The sequence below is a fragment of the Rhinoraja longicauda genome, unplaced genomic scaffold (assembly GCF_053455715.1).
Source record: "Rhinoraja longicauda isolate Sanriku21f unplaced genomic scaffold, sRhiLon1.1 Scf000110, whole genome shotgun sequence".
Taxonomy (NCBI): Eukaryota; Metazoa; Chordata; class Chondrichthyes; order Rajiformes; family Arhynchobatidae; genus Rhinoraja; species Rhinoraja longicauda.
In genome coordinates, this window is record NW_027601328.1 from 86,465 (window position 1) to 97,500 (window position 11,036).

The 11,036-nt window shown below is 53.0% G+C and overlaps 1 pseudogene; it reads right to left on the reverse strand.

The window, feature by feature from the left end:
* Positions 1-390: 390 nt before the first annotated feature.
* On the reverse strand, positions 391-3,723 carry LOC144590057 (uncharacterized; annotated as a pseudogene).
* Positions 3,724-11,036: the final 7,313 nt, after the last annotated feature.

Here is an 11,036-nt window from a genome sequence, read left to right on the forward strand (position 1 = left end):
ACAGCTTTCCGCAAATGCATCTTATACACGTAGTCAGGTCGTTTGCAGGGGTCAATAACCTCTGGTCCGTCCTATTGGAGACCTCATCCTCCCCCCTCTCGGGATCTCCTGGGGGTATGTTTCATAAGGCTTTTCCGTAGCTTTATTGGGTTTCTTTCTCACGAAAGACACGGACTGGGATGCTAACCCACCCTGTCCCGAATGCCGTCTTTCCATGCCGTCAACTGTCTCTCCAGTAGTCACCAAACTATTCTTGTTTGTCACCCGGTCTATTCCTCGGTGCCACTGGCTGAGCCAGACTTCAACGTGCAAGATACATCTTCTGGATGCACTGGGACGCATCCTCAGTGATGTGACCTGGGGTCATCGGTTGTTTCGGGTCTCACAACATCAGACACCCTCGCCCAGGCGACCCAGCCGGCGTTGATCAGGCCCCTACTTGCGTCCCAGCAGCACCTGCCCACGGATCAGCCCTCTTAATCCAAAGCCATCTAGTGGCTTTCTCTGCGGCTTCGCTTGCGGATTGAATGGCCCTCTTCTTTGCCAGCCCCGTTATGCCCAATTGGTTGAGGACTTTGCAGAGTGAGCGTCCTGCAAAGCCTCTGCAGCACACCTCTATGGGTTCATAGCGTGTCTTCCAGCATTTGTGCCTGCACATCTCCACCACCTCCTAGTACTTTGCGCGTTTCCTCTCATTTCCTTCTTCCATACGCTCTTCCCAGGGCCCTGTCAGCTCCAGAATGATCAGCTGTTTTGTCACTTCGGAGGTGATGATCATGTCTGGCAGGAGTGATGTTGCCGCGATGTGCTGCATAAATTCAGCTGTTTGCCCAGGTCGACGTGCAGCTGCCAGTCAGTGGCTGTGTAGAGGAGGCCCGACCTTGTTTTTGGTTGTGGTAGAGGCTTCTCTCCAGCTTTGACAAAAGTGATTGATTTCTTCGGGGCATGCTGGTCTTTGCTGATTGTGTTTGCAGTGGCTATGCTCTCAGCAACCAACTTAAGCACCTGGTTGTGGCGTCACCGATAGCGACATTGGCCAAGGACATTGGGCAGCTGCTGAGGAGATGTTCTAGTGATCCCCTTCCTGTGCAAATTGGACAGGAAGGTGTCACGATCTTGCCCCAGACGTGGAGGTTTGGTGGGCTTGGTAGGGCATCGTAGACAGCTTGGACAAGGAACCGGACGCGCTGGAAATCTGCCTGCATGACGTTTGACCAGGTAATCCTGCGCTGCGGTATGCTCTACCACCTTGTCCACGCTCCCTGCTGCCCGAGCCCCACCGTCCTGCTCACACGCTCTTCCTCCACACCTGCTCGGACCTCTTCCTGGATGAGATGATGTCTCTGCTTGCCCTGGGCCTTGCCAACATGTGTCTTAGGGAAGTATCCCAAGCCCGCTCTGCCAGTTACTATGAATCCTACCAATGCCCTTTGTCTTAGGGGTGACTGCCACCGCAACTGCTTTCTCCGCATTCCATTTCCTCTCTGTTCTCACTCAATGACAGCCGATGACACCTTTTGGTCCCTGGAGTCCCTGTACTGTAGGGCATCTCTTGTCCGTGCCACCATAAACTCTTCAGTGAGACCACTGAATGGGAGCTGTAAGATGTTACTGGTCCCGTAAAGTGCTGCACTGTTGAGGCTGCGGAGAAGGCCAAGCCACTTGCGAAGTAAACCACTGATCTTCCTTTCGAGGGACTCAACTGTGGTCAATGGAACAGCGTAAACCAGGAGAGGCCACAGGACACGGGCAGGATGGAATGCTGATAGATCCGGGCCTTGAATCAGCCAGGTAGGCCTGACTTGTCGATTTTGGTGAGCCAGGCTTCAAGGTCTTCGATGGACTTTTGAATGGCGGCAGAATCTCTCAGAGTTACGTCAAAAAGCTTCCCCAAAATCTTGACACGTTTCTCAGTGATGGAGGGAATGGCAGTTCCAGATAATAAGAAGTGGAATTTGTCAGTTACCTTCTCCCTCTTCAGCACCATGGACTTTGACGTTGTTGGCTTGAAACTCATTCTTCCCCAAGTGATAAGTTTCTCAAGACCTTGTAGGATCCATCTATTCCCTGGGACACATTTTGTGGTGATGGGAAGGTCGTCCATAAAAGCTCTTATTGGGGGCTGTCGTGCACCAGATTCGGTCAGTGGGCCTCTGCATTCCACCGCGGCTGACTTGGCCACCATGTTCATGGCAAGAGCAAAAAGAATAACAGAAATGGTGCAGCCCGTTATTATTCCTTTTTCAAGCCCATGCCAGTCAGATGTTTCTGACCCAAAAGTCACCCTAAACCTGAAATTATGGTAATCATCCAGGATCAGGACCTTGAACTTACTGGCAACATGGAGGCGGTGTAGTGCAGGCTCAACCAGTCTATGCGGAATGGACACCTAGGCATTGGCCAGGTCCAACCACAGAACAACTAGGTCGCTTCTGTTTTCATGGGCTTCTCTGATGAGTTGCGTGACTACTCCAGTGTGCTTCACGCAGCCCGGAACTCCAAGAATCCCCACCCTTCTGCACTGAGGGGTCGATGGAGCTGTTTTTGAGGAGAAACGAAGTTAATCTTCTGGAGACAATGCTGAAAAACATCTTCCCTTCCACGCCCAGCAGCGAGATTGCCCGAAACTGTTTGATGTTCTTTCCGTTTTCATCTTTCGGGATCCAAACTCCGTCAGCGCACCCCTACTGGACAGCAACTCTCCCCCTTCGCCATACCACCATCAAGATCTTCCATAGGTGTTGAAGGAGCTCTGGGCAGCACTTGAACACTATGTATGGTACGCAGTATGGTACGACGTGTGCAAGATATATCTTCTGGATGCACTAGGATGCATCCTCAGTGATGTGACCTGGTCTCATCGGGTGTTTCGGGTCTCACAACATCAGGGACTTTGGGAAGCTGCTGAGGTGCTGTTTGACCAGGTAATCCTGCGCTGCGGTATGCTCTCCCACCTTGTTCACGATTCCTGCTGCCTGAGCCCCACCGCACTGCTCACACGCTCTTCCTCCACGCTTGCTCGGACCTCTTCCTCTCCACACCTGCTCGGACCTCTTCCTGGATGAGATGGTGTCTCTCCTTGCCCTGGGCTTAGCCAACATGGGTCTTAGGAAAGTATCCCAAGCCCGCTCTGCCAGATGCTATGACTCCCACCAATGCCTTTTGTCTTGCGCGTGACTCTGCCACCTCAACTGCTTTCTCCGCCCTTAATTTCCTCCCTGTTCTCACCTCAATGCCAGCCGATGACACCTTTTGGTCCCTGGAGTCCCTGAACTGCAGGGCTTCTCTTGTCCGTGCCACCATAACCTCTTCAGTGAGAGAACTGAATGGGAGCTGTAAGATGTTACTGGTCCCGTACAGTGCTGCACTGTTGAGGCTGCGCGGAAGGCCAAGCCACTTTCGAAGAAAACCACTGATCTTCCTTTCGAGGGACTCAACTGTGGTCAATGGAGCAGCGAAAACCAAGAGATGTAACAGGACACGGGGCAGGATGGAATGCTGATAGATCCAGGCCTTGAATCTGCCAGGCAGGCCTGACTTGTCGACTTTGGTGAGCCAGGCTTCAAAGTCTTCGATGGACTTTTGAATGGCGGCAGAGTCTCTCAGAGTTGCGTCAAAAAGCTTCCCCAATGTCTTGACAGGATTCTCAGTGATGGAGGGAATGGCAGTTCCAGATAATAAGAAGTGGAATTTGTCAGCCAATTTCCCCTTCTTCAGCACCATGGACTTTTAATTGTTTGGTTTTAAACTCATTCTTGCCCAAGTGATAATTTTCTCAAGACCTTGTAGGATTCACCTACTCCCTGGGACCGATGTTGTGGTGATAGTAAGGTCGTCCATAAAAGCTCTTATTGGGGGCTGTCTTACACCAGACTTGGTTAGGGTGCCCCTGCAGTCCACCGCGGCTGACTTGGCCACCATGTTCATGGCAAGAGGAAAAAGAATATCAGAAATGGTGCAGCTCGTTATTATTCCTTTTTCAAACCCATGCCTGTCTGATGTTTCTGACCGAGAAGTCACCCTCAACCTGAAATTATGGTAATAATCCAGCATCAGGACCTTGGTCTTACTGGGAACATGGTGGCGGTGTACTAAAAGCTCAACCAGTCTGTGCGGCAAGGACCCATAGGCATTGGCCAGGTCCAACCACAGAAGAACTATGTCACCTCTGTTTTCATGGGCTTCTCTGATGAGCTGCGTGACTACTCCAGTGTGCTCCAAGCAGCCCGGAACTCCAGGAATCCCACCCTTCTGCACTGAGGGGTCGATGTAGCTGTTTTTGAGGAGAAACTCAGTTAATCTTCGGGAGACAATGCTGAAAAACACAACGCTCACCAGCGAGATTGACCAAAACTGATTGATGTTCTTTCAGTTTTTCTCTTTCGGAATCCAAACTCCCTCAGCGCACCTCCACTGTTCAACAACTCTCCCCCTTCGCCATACCACCTTCAAGATCTTCCATAGGTGGCGAAGGAGCTCTGGGCAGCGCTTGTACACTATGTATGTTACGCCACTAGGGCCCGGTCCAGAGGCTGAGCGTGCCGCCTTGATGACCTCCTCAACCTCCTTCAGACTCGGCTCCCTCAGGAGCACATGAGGCGGCCACTGCGCTTGTCCCCAAGTAATCGCCTGGTGAAGCCAAAGGGATTGGCAATGAATGCAGCTCGCTTCCTGGCTATCTCTCTTCCTCTTCTCCTGTGCCACTGCTCTGCGGAGGGTCATAAGCCATTTCCTAAGGATGTTTTGTAGGTCGGCCAAGGTTTGCATCTCCTCTTCGCTAGATGTCTTGTACTGGTTTTTCAAAATACCTTATTATCCGTTCGGTCCTGACCTTTAACTCTAGAATCCACTCTGCCACGGACGCGATGATTGTGGCCATGGATTTAGTGCAAGTGCCTTAACACCGCTCATTGGGATAAAAAAAAACAGCAGTGGAGACGATCTGGATTATTATTATGTTGCAGGGAAAAATAACGGAAATCACTAATTTATGATTAGTGCATCTAATACATCGGTGAAGGAGAGCCACTATATGGACAATACTTGGAATGGTGAGCTGCAACACTGTGATACATCCTGCGTAGTTACCCTTCTTCCTGTTCACTGCGTGATGACGTTGTAGGGACATAGGGATTGGCTAGAGGAGTTCGAACCCTCGGATTGGCTAGCGATGTCACGAGGTGAGATAACGCGGTAGATTCGAGAGTCTAGCGTTGGATTCTGTATAGGTAAGACGTTAGGTAGTTGTCTAGAGTTGAGTGTTGCGAATTGACACGGAGTTTTAGAACTATGCAATAAACTTCGTCTGCAACATCCACTCGCTGATGGTCTCTCTACATTGGTAACCCCGACGTGATCCGAAGATCACGAGAACATGTCGCAGGTAGGAGCGAGCAGTGGGCAGCAGAATGTGAGCGGCGTTCACTTACCCCCGTTCTGGGCCCATCAGCCGCACCTGTGGTTTGTGCAGGCAGCGTCCCAGTTCCACCTCAAGAAGGTGGAAGAGGACCAAGAGAAGTTCCACCTGCTGGTAAGCTGCCTGCAACCCGAGGTGGCCGCGGGAGTGGGAAGGTACCTGACCAACCCTCCCCAAACCGAGAAGTACGAGGGGCTCAAGAGGCTCCTGCTGAGGACTTTTGGCTTTAGCCAGAACCAGCGGGCTCTGAATCTCCTACATTTACCGGAGCTGGGGGATCGGCTACCGTCGGTTTTGATGACGGAGATGCTAACCTTGATTGGCGACCACCAGCCGTGTATGATGTTCGAAGCGGCATTCTGGGAGAAATTGCCCCGGGACGTCAGGTTAGTGTTGGCGGACGTCTCTTTTGAAGACCCGGTAGCGTTCGCAGATAAAGCCGACGCGCTCGTCACGGAGGGCTCCACACGAGATAAATCGGGTTTCGAGGCCTAGCAGCAGCCGGCCGCGCGGCCGCCATTTTGTAGTCAGCCCGCCAAGACGGGGCTGCAGCACCCGCCATTTCGCGGCGGGCCCAAGCAACAGAGCCGCACAGGCGTGGCTGGTGTTTTTTTCATAAGCGATGGGGCAGTGAAGCCCGAAGTTGCAGGGCCCCGTGTTCCTTTCCGGGAAATGCCTCGGCCGATCGAATGTAGAGGCAGTTTCGATCGGCCGCAACCGCCGCCTCTACGCCACAGATCAAGGTACCGGCACCGTCTTTTTGGTCGATACGGGAGCGGTCGTTAGCATCGTGCCCCCCTACGACTACGAAGTTCGAGCAGGTAGGAAGGGTCCGTCCGTCATTGCGGTCAACGGCAGTCCCATCCGCACCTACGGCAAGAGGGCCATGTCCCGGTCCTTCGGCTCCGGGACCTACCGTTGGGATTTCATCGTTGCCGACGTGGGCCAGGCAATTCTGGGCGCGGATTTCCTCTGGGCTTTTTCGTTGGTCGCAGACGTCCGCAGTAAGGGCCTACAACCCTCGGCTAGCAGTATGGAGCCTGCTACTCCACCACCCGCCACCCCACCCTGCCCGTCGATCCAGGCCATCACCACGGCTCCAGGTCAGTTCGCTGCGGTCCTCGCCGACTTCCCGCAGCTCCTCGTCCAGCGGTTCGATGCACCTTCCGATAAGCACGGTGTCGTCCATTTCATCCCTTCCGAGGGGCCGCCTGTATTCACCCGGGCGCGGCGCCTACCTCACGACAAGCTGGCCATAGCCCGGGAGGAGTTCCTCAATTTGGAACGACTGGGGATTGTTCGGCCTTCGGATAGTCCGTGGGCCTCTCCCTTGCATATGGTCTCTAAGGCATCTGGGGGGTGGAGACCATGTGGGGATTACCGGCGTCTTAACGCTGCAGCCCGGCCTGACCGCAATCCGATCCCTCACATACAGAACTTCTCCGCCAGCCTTGAGGGCGCTACGGTTTTTTCAAAATCAATTTGGTGCGGGGATATCATCAGATCCCTGTCCACCCACCGTACATTCCTAAGACGGCTACGATTACTCCGTTCTGGTTATTTGAGTGGTTGCGGATGCCGTTCAGTCTCAAAAACGCGGCTGAGGCATTCCAGCGTCTTATGGGTCATGTGGGTCGCGGATTGTCTTTCGTGTTTATTTACCTCGATGACATTCTGGTTGCCAGTCGTTCGGTCCCAGAGCACCTGGTCCACCTTCGCACTGTTCCGAAGGCTGCAGGACCACGGCCTGAACATCCACCCGTCCAAATGCCATTTCGGCCTGTCCGCGGTGGATTTCCTGGGTCACCGGATCACATCGGCCGGTGCTACTCCTTTGCCCGCTAAGGTGGACGCCGTCCGCTCTTTTCCCCGCCCTACCACCATCAAGGGCTTGCAGGAATTCGTGGGCATGGTGGATTTTTATCACCGGTTCGTGCCTGCGGCAGCTCGGATCATGCGCCCCCTTTTTCAATGCCTCGCGGGTAACCCCGCTGAGTTGGTTTGGTCCACAGCGGCAGAGGCGGGTTTCTCTTCGGTTAAACAGGCCCTCACCGACGCCATCATGTTCGTGCACCCCCGCTCTTCTGCTCCCACGGCCCTGACGGTGGATGCCTCAGACGTGGCGGTGGGTGGGGTCTTAGAGCAGCAGGTCAACGATCACTGGCAGCCTCTGGCATTTTTCACCCAGCAGCTCACTCGACCTTCGACAGGAAGCTCCTGGCCCTCTATTTAGCTGTTCGCCATTTCCTTTATTTTTTGGAGGGCCGCTCTTTTGTCGCCTACACGGATCACAAACCGCTCACGTTTGTTTTTTCGAAGGTTTCTGATCCGTGGTCGGCCAGCCAGCAACGGCACCTCACCCTCATTTCTGAGTTCACCACCGATGTTCGCCACATCGCGGTTAGGCTTAATGCCGTTGCTGACGCCCTGTCCCGGCCGGCCAATACCTCGGTCGCTGCAGTGGGGGCGAGGTGGATTTCCAGGAGCTAGCGGAGGCTCAGCGCCTGGAAGGAATTGCCTCAGCGTATGCCTCCGCCGCCTCGGGGTTGCGGTTGGCCCAGGTAGCCCAGGCCCAGGTACTACACTTTGGTGCGACGTTTCCCTTCCCCTCCTTCGCCCGGTGGTGCCGACCGCCCTGCGGCGTAAGGTTTTTGAGGCCATTCATGGCCTGGCACACCCGTCCATCCGGGCGACCTCGGCCATGGTGGCCGCCCGTTTTGTCTGGCACGGCCTGCGGAAGCAGGTGGCCGCCTGGGCCCGGGCCTGCGTCCCGTGCCAGACCTCCAAGGTCCACCGCCACGGCGAGCCCCCGTACCAGAATTTCGTGGTTCCGCCCGTCCGTTTTTACCACATCCACGTGGAATTGGTTGGTCCATTGCCCCACTCTAGGGGCTACACTCATCTACTAACGGTGGTCGACCGCTTTGCACGTTGGCCGGAGGCTCTCCTGTTGTCGGACACCTCGGCGGCCTCCTGTGCACGGGCCCTGGCGTTACATTGGGTTGCCCGTTTCGGCGTCCCGGCTGTCATCACTACCGACCGGGGCGCCCAGTTCATCTCGTCCCTCTGGGCCGCGCTTGCGGAGCCGTATGGGTCCCGCTTGCAGCAGACCACCGCCTATCATCCCCAAGCTAACGGGATGGTAGAGCACTTCCACCGACAGCTGAAGGTGTCCCTCTGTGCCCGCCTGACCGGCCCTGACTGGGCCGACCAGTTGCCTTGTGTCCTCCTCGGTATTCGCACGGTCCCTAAGGCTGATCTGGGTACCTCCTCGGCGGAACTCGTCTACGGGTCGCCCCTGCGTGTGCCGGGTGACATTCTTCCCTTGACCTCCCCCTTGCCGTCGTCCGTCCCGTCAATTTTGGCTTCTCTCCGGGCGCGGGTAGGTTCCCTGGCCCCAGTCCCGGCCTCCTGTCACGGGTGTACAGCAGTGCACGTGCCGGCGGCCTTGCAGGACTGTGAGTTCGTTTTCCTCCGGCGGGATTCCCACCGCCCCCCTTTGCAGCCGGTCTACCAGGGCCCGTTCCAGGTGCTCAAAAGGGGGACGATCACCTTCAAGTTACAGTAGGAACCCGTCAGGAGCTCGTCTCTGTCTCCCGACTCAAACCGGCCCACTTGGACCAGGACCGTCCCGTGCTGGTGGCCCAACCTCCTCACTGGGGCAGACCTCCGGCCGATCCACCTGATTCCCCAGCTGCGTCTCGTCCCTCAACTCTCGGGCCTCCGTCGCCCACGGCTGGGTTCACTCAGCCCTTTCCAGCCACGCCCCCATCGCCGATACCCGCAGGTTCCCCCCTCCCTTCCCCTCCAACGGCGCCCCATCGTCTCCATCGGCGGGGCCTTCCCAGCCTCCTTCGTCGCTGGCGGTACCGGCCTCCCCTCCTCGTACGCGTTCAGGTCGGGCGGTCCGGGCGCCCGTGAGATATGGCATCGAGGGTTCTGGGGGAGGTTCATGTAGGGACATAGGGATTGGCTAGAGGAGTTCGAACCCTCGGATTGGCTAGCGATGTCAAGAGGTGAGATAGCGCGGTAGATTGGAGAGTCTAGCGTTGAACTCTGTATAGGTAAGACGTTAGGTAGTTGTCTAGAGTTGAGTGTTGCGAATTGTCACGGAGTTTTAGAACTATGCAATAAACTTCGTCTGCAACATCGACTCGCTGTTGGATTCACTACAATGTCATATTTTTCATTGACCCCCGGCTGTGGGTGAAACGATGAAACGAAAAATCTGGAAATCGTTGAAGATTGGGGAGATTTGTGAAATGCGCGTGTTTGTACGTGTATGTATGAGGCTTTAAAAATCTAGCTGGAAACAACACGGCGATGTACTCATAACTTGCGAGTTGCTGGAGGAAAGCCTTTATTTTTAAATAGGTCATTTAGCAGTTAAATATGTTAGATATATTTTAGTGAATTGAGAATTAATACGAAATATCATAATGATAAGAATGAAGTCACAGTTGAATTTGTCCGCCATTTAATCTAACGAATCAGACATTAAATTAACTGATCATTGAGAACATAATATTTCATGGATGTACAAAGATGGTACTCTAATCGGCTGCCTTACCATTTCCCCCGGTACTTAAGAAAAATTATCACTGGTTGGCGGTGGCTGCATGTACTATTATTCTTTCCCAAAAAGTAAAGCATTAGTAAAACGTAGCGGGCGAAGCAGATCGTTGTCAGAGCTTTGAAAGCTTTTAAATAAATTTTCCAATTGTTCAATTTCAAAAGGTTTCCCTCGGGGAAAACTCTGCATGCGATTTCCTGCTGACGCCCTCATTGCAGCTGTTGGAAATCTTGATACGTCATTTACCGGTCACTTTTCATGAGATGCCATTGAAGGTAATTTCAAAGCGATAGTATGTTGTAAATCGCCAGCAGTGAAGTTTGTTGGAGAATAGATATGGTGAAATGCAAACTCTTATTATTATTTAAGGTTTTCCAGTCATTATCATGAACGCTGAGAGAATTCGCCCAGGTTTTAGTTTTTGTCATTGCCTTCTTTGCACTCTATCATATATTCCATCGTAAACATTGAAAATGCATTACTAGCTGCAAAGAAATTAAAGCTTTTTTATGTTTTAGAGTCGTAGAGTCACAGAGCAACACCGAAATGAAACTGGAACGTCTTCCCCAATTGAACAGGTCAAACACGATCTTAAACAATCTCGTGAAATGTCCAAACCTTTCGAGTGCCTTCCTGAATATACTGGTACTAAACATACACATAACATATGCGCAGTGGGTACAACATTAATCAAATGATTAAAATAGTCCACCCACAGTATGACCTGATGCACGATGACAATTGTGTGCCCTCCCCGGCAATTACCTTTATCAACAATAGCTATGTTGAGTTTATCGATATCTGCGAAGAAATCCACAGGTATTACATCTACAAAACATTCGGCTGAATTACAACAGATTCATTTCTGAGCATTTGGAAGAGTATGTTTGAAAAGGATAGATAGAGAGATAGATAGATAGAGAGATAGAGAGATAGAGAGATAGAGAGATAGAGAGATAGAGAGATAGAGAGATAGAGAGATAGAGAGATAGAGAGATAGAGAGATAGAGAGATAGAGAGATAGAGAGATAGAGAGATAGAGAGATA